The sequence below is a fragment of the Podarcis vaucheri genome, assembly GCF_965113315.1.
Source record: "Podarcis vaucheri genome assembly, chromosome: 2".
Classification (NCBI taxonomy): domain Eukaryota; kingdom Metazoa; phylum Chordata; class Lepidosauria; order Squamata; family Lacertidae; genus Podarcis; species Podarcis vaucheri.
Window position 1 is genome coordinate 134,137,736 of NC_138760.1, and position 7,809 is coordinate 134,145,544.

Below are 7,809 nucleotides of genomic sequence, written 5' to 3' on the forward strand. Positions count from 1 at the left end.
ATCTGCTGCCCTGCTTGCCTCTGAAGCAGAGAGAGGAACAAGAGGAACCTCCTGAAACCTTTTTTTTTTTTTTAAATATAAATTTTATTAGTATTTTCCACACAGCAACAAAAAATATCAAAAAATAACAAGACACAAAACACAAGAACCAACGTTCAAAAAACAAATCCATATCTTACAAGTTAATAATATAAACACTAAAAATAAAACGTTGACTTCCACCAATCCCACAGCACCTCCTTTATCTCTCATTGTGTCTTCCTGTTTTCCATATCATCTCTATCCTAACATCTAGATATAAATCCCTCTTTCTTATCCTTTCACTTCACAAGGGTATTCCAGACAGGCAGATTTCTGTCCTCGAACCTTGGCTTTTAAAGTATTCATTTGTTTAGTCGTTTAGTTGTGTCCGACTCTTCGTGACCCCATGGACCAGAGCACGCCAGGCACTCCTGTCCTCCACTGCCTCCCGCAGTTTGGTCAGACTCATGTTTGTAGCTTCTATGACACTGTCCCACCATCTCGTCCTCTGTTGTCCCCTTCTCCTTGTGCCCTCCATCTTTCCCAACATCAGGGTCTTTTCCAGGGAGTCTTCTCTTCTCATGAGGTGGCCAAAGTCTTGGAGCCTCAGCTTCAGGATCTGTCCTTCCAGTGAGCACTCAGGGCTGATTTCCTTAAGAATGGAGAGGTTTGATCTTCTCGCAGTCCATGGGACTCTCCAGAGTCTCCTCCAGCACCATAATTAAAAAGCATCAATTCTTCGGCGATCAGCCTTCTTGATGGTCCAGCTCTCACTTCCATACATCACTACTGGGAAAACCATGGCTTTTACTATACGGACCTTTGTTGGCAAGGTGATGTCTCTGCTTTTTAAGATGCTGTCTAAGTTTGTCATTGCTCTTCTCCCAAGAAGCAGATGTCTTTTAATTTCGTGGCTGCTGTCACCATCTGCAGTGATCATGGAGCCCAAGAAGGTAAAATCTCTCACTGCCTCCATTTCTTCCCCTTCTATTTGCCAGGAGGTGATGGGCCCAGTGGCCATGATTTTTTTTTTTTTTTGATGTTGAGCTTCAGACCATATTTTGCGCTCTCCTCTTTCACCCTCATTAAAAGGTTCTTTAATTCCTCCTCACTTTCTGCCATCAAGGTTGTGTCATCTGCATATCTGAGGTTGTTGATATTTCTTCTGGCGATCTTAATTCTGTCTTGCGATTCATCCTTACATAACTGATAATGTCACAAAAGGGGAGGGCTAGACAGGGGTCACACTAGTTCAACCTTGGCAAACTTGTCCAGACAAACTTGTCTCTTAACATCTCTCAAGTACCTATTTCCAAAGAACAATAGAACTCTTTTCACATCCTTGTCCTGGGGCAATTCTGGGGATGAACTCTTGGGATTTTATGATCAGTCATCAGCTCAGAGATTGCCACCCTGGGGACTCACGCTGGAGGGTTGATGGCGGGAGAGAAAGGTGAAGGAGTCCTTTCCTCTAAGTCCAAAATGGCGTTGGAATGAAGAGAATCGGTCAAACTACTGATTTTATATGAATTTATAAAGCTAGGTATCTTCCCTGAGCTGTCAAAGACGAAAGGACACATTCAGGAATAAATATTTGCAACACTGAAACAACTTTAAATATGAGCCCCCCCCCCGGCAATTTTCGTAACACAGGTTTCCCAGAGGAGTGAGTCACCCTCCAGTTGTGCCAAGTCAGAAGGATTTAAGGCAGGAAAGACTCAGCCACATCTGCAGATCATTATCTTTATTGGCTACAGTTTAACAAATCTCCTTTAATTATCATTACAAGATGGGTGACACCTGGCTTGAGAGCAGTACATGTGAAAAGGATCTAGGAGTCTTGGTTGACCACAAACTTGACATGAGCCAACAGTGTGACGCGGCAGCTAAAAAAGCCAATGCAATTCTGGGCTGCATCAATAGGAGTATAGCATCTAGATCAAGGGAAGTAATAGTGCCACTGTATTCTGCTCTGGTCAGACCACACCTGGAGTACTGTGTCCAGTTCTGGGCACCACAGTTCAAGAAGGACACTGACAAACTGGAACGTGTCCAGAGGAGGGCAACCAAAATGGTCAAAGGCCTGGAAACGATGCCTTATGAGGAACGGCTAAGGGAGCTGGGCATGTTTAGCCTGGAGAAGAGGAGGTTAAGGGGTGATATGATAGCCATGTTCAAATATAGAAAAGGATGTCACATAGAGGAGGGAGAAAGGTTGTTTTCTGCTGCTCCAGAGAAGCGGACACGGAGCAATGGATCCAAACTACAAGAAAGAAGATTCCACCTAAACATTAGGAAGAACTTCCTGACAGTAAGAGCTGTTTGCCAGTGGAATTTGCTGCCAAGGAGTGTGGTGGAGTCTCCTGCTTTGGAGGTCTTTAAGCAGAGGCTTGACAACCATATGCCAGGAGTGCTCTGATGGTGTTTCCTGCTTGGCAGGGGGTTGGACTCGATGGCCCTTGTGGTCTCTTCCAACTCTATGATTCTATGATCATTAATTATTGTTCACCGGCATTGAACCTGACTGTTTACTGTTACATTCTAACGGATTGCTGAATATTGCTTTATTTTGTATGTTGTTTATTTTAAAGTTATTGTGACTGTTTTGCGTTGGACCGTTGCTGTCGACGTTTGACATTTAATTTTTTATGTCAATATTTTTATTGAGAAAGTTACAATGATAAAGAAATAAAGTGATACAAAGGGGGGGAAGTGAGGGAAACGTTTGACATTTTATTATGTTTTCACATGTGTTTGAAGCAATATTTACTTATTCATTCATTCATTCATACCCTGCCCATCTGGCTGCGTATCCCCAGCTGCTCTGGGCGGCTTCCAACAAAATATTAAAAATACAGTAAAGCATCAAACATAAAAAACTTCCCTGAGCAGGGCTGCCTTCAGATGTCTCCTAAAAGTCAGATAGTTGTTTATTTCCTTGACGTGATTGGAGGGCATTCCACAGGGCAGGCGCCACCACTGAAAAGGCCCTCTGCCTGGTTCAGCAGCAGGCTCATATTATATAACAACAACAACAACAACAAATTTATTATTTATAGCCCACCCATCTGGCTGGCTTCCCCCAGCCACTCTGCTTGGCTTCCAACCAAATATTAAAAACAATACAGCGTCAGACATTAAAAACTTCCTCAAGAGGGCCGCCTTCAGTTGTCTTTTAAAAGTAAAATAGTTGTTTATTTCCTTGACATCTGCTGGGAGGGTGTTCCACAGGGAGGGGGCCACTACCAAGAAGGCCCTCTGCCTGGTTCCCTGTAACCTCCCTTCTCGGAGGGAGGGAACCGCCAGAAGGCCCTCGGCGCTGGACCTCAGCGTCCGGGCAGAACGATGGGGGTGGAGACGCTCCTTCAGATATACAGGACCGAGGCCGTTTGGGGCTTTCAAGGTCAGCACCAACACTTTGAATTGTGCCTGGAAACGTACTGGGAGCCAATGTAGGTCTTTCAAGACCGGTGTTATGCGGTCTCGTTGGCCGCTCCCAGTCCCCAGTCTAGCTGCCGCATTCTGGATTAGTTGCAGTTTCCGAGTCACCTTCAAAGGTAGCCCCACGTAGAGCGCATTGCAGTAGTCCATAGAATCACTGAGCTTGAAGGGACCCCCAGGGTCATCTAGTCCAACCCCCTGCAATGCAGCGATCTCAGCTCAAGCATCCAGGACAGATGGCCACCCAACTTCTGCTTGAAAACCTCCAAGGAAGGAGAGTCCACCACCTCAAAAGGTCAAAAAGGTCTTCCTGATGTGGAATCTCTTCTCCTCCGGGTGGAATGCAGGCAGCTGTTTCTCATAAGGCTTGGCTTCGGATCATGGAATATCTTGAACTTCTCTCCTTAATTGAGGCCCAGCGCCTCTCCTGAGAGTCTTTTGATCCCCGAGGAGTGAGTCATGATTCCTGGAATCCTAAAGGAAGGAAGTTCTCCAGGGAAGCAGAGGCTGCCTACTGGGATTCCTCAGCAAGTCTGGTGCACCTGCGCTGCCTCACCTTTGCATTGCTTTATTTCAAAAACAATTCGCACACCTTGGCTGGCAGCGTTTCAGGCACAGGGGTGGGGAGCTGTGTCCCAGCCCTTCCTGGGGCATTCTGCATGCCAAGCCAGTGCTCCAGCCACGAGGGCCCTTTCCGTAGAAAAAGAAAGCAGGCTTCTAGTCCCCTTCGCCAGGCAGGGGGTCTGCAAATTTAAAAAAATAAAAACATATATTCCCAGCCCTCGCTCTGCTCTTTCGCCTCTATTTTTATTTATTAAATTTGCAGACCCCCCCTCATCCGCTGATCACAGAAAAAGAGCGCAGGGTGAAAAATACAGCATGCATAATAAAAATGACGGCAAACCAATGGCTCCCACCCCTCCCACAAACACATTTTGTTTTTATATTGTATTGGAAGCCACCCAGAGTGGCTGGGGCAAGCCAGTCAGGGGGACGGGTGCAAATAATTAAATTACTAGTAGCAGCAGCATTTAAAAGGCTACAGAAAAAGCCTGGCTGAAAGGGAACCTTTTCACTTGGCAGCTAAAGGGAGCAGAGTCCACGGAAAAGGTTGTCCAGAGGGAGAATTTGGGGGTTTCGGGGTGGCTACGGAAGAGACCCCTTTCTCTCTGGGAGACCCCCAGCCCTAATATCTGGAGGGGAGATAAAACTTAGGGAACAAGCTGTACTACCAAAATGATTAAGGTTTTAAATGTCAATTTTAGGTTATATTTTAGTGATCAAGATTTAATATATATTTTAAACTGCTGTTATATCTGAATTGTCTCTGTTGTACCCAATTGCAATTCAATGTATTCCCGTTGCGTTTTATGATTTTCCTGATATTGCAAGAGAGCCATAACTGGTCTGTGACCGTAATAACAAAATGCTATTCTTTTCTGGAGGGTGGGGAGGGTGGGGGGAGACCAGCTTTCAAATAAGGGGCCTGGCCTGGCTGTGTGGCCTGGTGGTTAGAGCGTCAGAGACCAGGGTTCAAGCCCTGAGGCCCGGCCATCATGAATCTGTCGCCGGGTGCGGGTTGCTGCCTCTCAGCCTGACCCACCTAGAATCATAGAATCCTAGAGTTGGAAGAGACCACAAGGGCCATCGAGTCCAACCCCCTGCCAAGCAGGAAACACCACCAGAGCACTCCTGACATATGGTTGTCAAGCCTCTGCTTAAAGACCTCCAAAGTAGGAGACTCCACCACACTCCTTGGCAGCAAATTCCACTGTCGAACAGCTCTTACTGTCAGGAAGTTCTTCCTAATGTTTAGGTGGAATTTTCTTTCTTGTAGTTTGGATCCATTGCTCCGTGTCCGCTTCTCCGGAGCAGCAGAAAACAACCTTTCTCCCTCCTCTATGTGACATCCTTTTATATATTTGAACATGGCTATCATATCACCCCTTAACCTCCTCTTCTCCTCTTTCTCCCTCCTCTTCTCGCAGGGCTGGTTTTGTGGGGAGGAAAACGACTTACCGTCCTCCTCAAGCTCCTCATTGGCATAGAAATAAAACCGATGAGAAGAAGGAAGACACAGGATTTACCCACACTGGAAGAATGGCAGATGAAAGTGATGGACTATATGGAATTGGCAGAAATGACTGGCAGAATTCGTGACCAGGAAGAAGAGTCGGTGGAAGAAGATTGGAAGAAATTCAAAGACTACTTGCAGAAATACTGTAAAATTAAGGAATGTTAAAATGATGTCTGATGGAAAATAAGTGGTATTGGTAAAAAGATTTCTAAGAATATGCAAGTATGGATTGATAACGGTTAAAAATACATAGTTACAATAGGTTAAGATACTGAGTTATGATAAATGATAGAGGGCAAGGATTTGCTGAAAGGATTTTTTTAAAACGGGAATACAAAAGGGGAGGTGTGAGGAGGTCAAAGAATTTAAGGAAATGAGATCAAGGATTATTGAAAGATGGAGTAAATTTTAAATTTTCTTTGTTTTTTTCTCTCTATCTAGTTATTATTTCCTTTTCCCTTTTCCCATACCTTTTCTATGTGTATTTTTTCTTCAGTTTGTTAATTTTCTCTATTTTGCAAACTTACGATTTTTGTAATTTTTATTTTGTAAATCTATGTTTGTGTTTAAAACCTTAATAAAGATTTTATTTAAAAAAAAACCGATGAGAAGAGAATGAGAAAACGTGTCACATCAGGAAGAAGTTTCTGGTGGTGAGAGCTGTTTGAGGGTGTGGGCTTTCCATTCCTTGGAGGGTTTTCGTCAGGGGTCAGGTGCCCGTCTCTCTTCCACGCTGCAATGGAGATTCCTGCAATGCGGGGGGGGGGGGGTTGCGCTGGATAACCTCTGGGGGTCCCTTCCACCTCCTGTTGGAAAAACGCCCGGGAAGGCCACCACCTTCCCAAGACACTGGGGCGTCTCTCTGGTGGTCACTCTCTGGCTATAAATCTTCCTCAGTCCAGAGAGACCGGTGACAAGTGACCCCCTCCCTCCTGAGAGGAACACACTCGTCTTCTGGCATCTCATTGCAGAAGGAAGAGACAATCGGAGCTTTAAAACTACCGGTACTTTATTCAACGGTCTATATACAGAGACTCCATCAGCATGTCTGTGCTCTCTCAGCAGCAGTAAAGGTAAAGGGACCCCTGACCATTAGGTCCAGTCGTGGCCGACTCTGGGGTTGTGGCGCTCATCTCGCTTTATTGGCCGAGGGAGCCGGTGTACAGCTTCCAGGTCATGTGGCCAGCATGATTAAGCCGCTTCTGGCGAACCAGAGCAGTGCACAGAAATGCCGTTTACCTTCCCGCTGGAGTGATACCTATTTATCTACTTCCACTGGCGTGCTTTCGAACTGCTAGGTTGGCAGGAGCAGGGACAGAGCAATGGGAGCTCCCCCCCCCCCGTCGCGGGGATTCAAACCCCGTGACCTTCTGATCTCGCAGTCCCCAACAGTACTGAGACTCCCTTTCTCTCACTCTCAGGACACTCACATGATATAACCAACCACAGTGCCGCTTGCTGAGCAGCTGGGAGATAAAAATCCCGACACCGCTATGGTTCTATAACACTATGGGGTTTTTTGGGGAATATTTTTTATTAAGAGTTTCAACATAACAATTTATCAAAAACACACCATCCTCATTCATTCCCCCCCTCCCCATTCTCCCCCCCCCCCAAGACTTCCCTCAGATCCTCTCTCTGGTTTTCCAGCACCTATTATTCTCTGCATATTGTAAAAGTGCAAAGATCCTCAATTTATCTGTGTTTATATTACCAATAAAAAGTTTGTGTGTGCTTATTCCAAACCTGCCAAGGAGTCCAGTTCATTTTGCTTAAGTACTTTGCCAAAGGTTCCCATTCTTCTCTCCAGTCACAGTTGTCCTTGTCACGGACTTTGTGCGTCCATTTCCACGACACTAGGACTCCAAACCGGGGGGCTCCCGAGCCCCCAAGGCTGGGCAGGAGGGCGGCTGCCGTGCTGGGCGCAGGGTCTCCTCGGAGGCGGGCGAGGGCGCAACCGGCCAAGGCAGAAATCCATGTAGGGGGAAAGGAGGAGGGTGAAGGGCAGAGGCAGGTGGGGCTGCCCCATTGCGGGCGAGGGAGGGGCGGAGGGAGCCGCTGCTCCTTTGCCTGTCCTCCCTCCCGGAGGAGTCAGATTGTCTTCCCTGCGCAGGATCTGACCAGCGAGTGACTGGGAAGGTCAACTCTGCTTCCCCGCGTCCTTGCATGGGGGACATCTGGGGCGGGAGCTGAAGGCGCGGAGGGTTTGCCCAGGGCGCCTTCCTCTTGACACGTGTCTCCCTCTCGTCCCGAGTTCGGGCACATTCAAA

The 7,809-nt window shown here is 46.7% G+C and overlaps 2 protein-coding genes across 4 annotated transcripts in view; one reads left to right on the top strand and one right to left on the bottom strand.

Annotated features, from left to right (window-relative positions):
- The window catches only part of LOC309525751 (uncharacterized protein), a 375,811-nt gene that overhangs the window by 170,096 nt on the left and 197,906 nt on the right, over positions 1-7,809 (bottom strand). The window lies entirely within an intron of this gene.
- The window catches only part of LOC309525793 (uncharacterized protein), a 243,835-nt gene that overhangs the window by 162,864 nt on the left and 73,162 nt on the right, over positions 1-7,809 (top strand). The gene's annotated exons all lie outside the window — the stretch shown is intronic.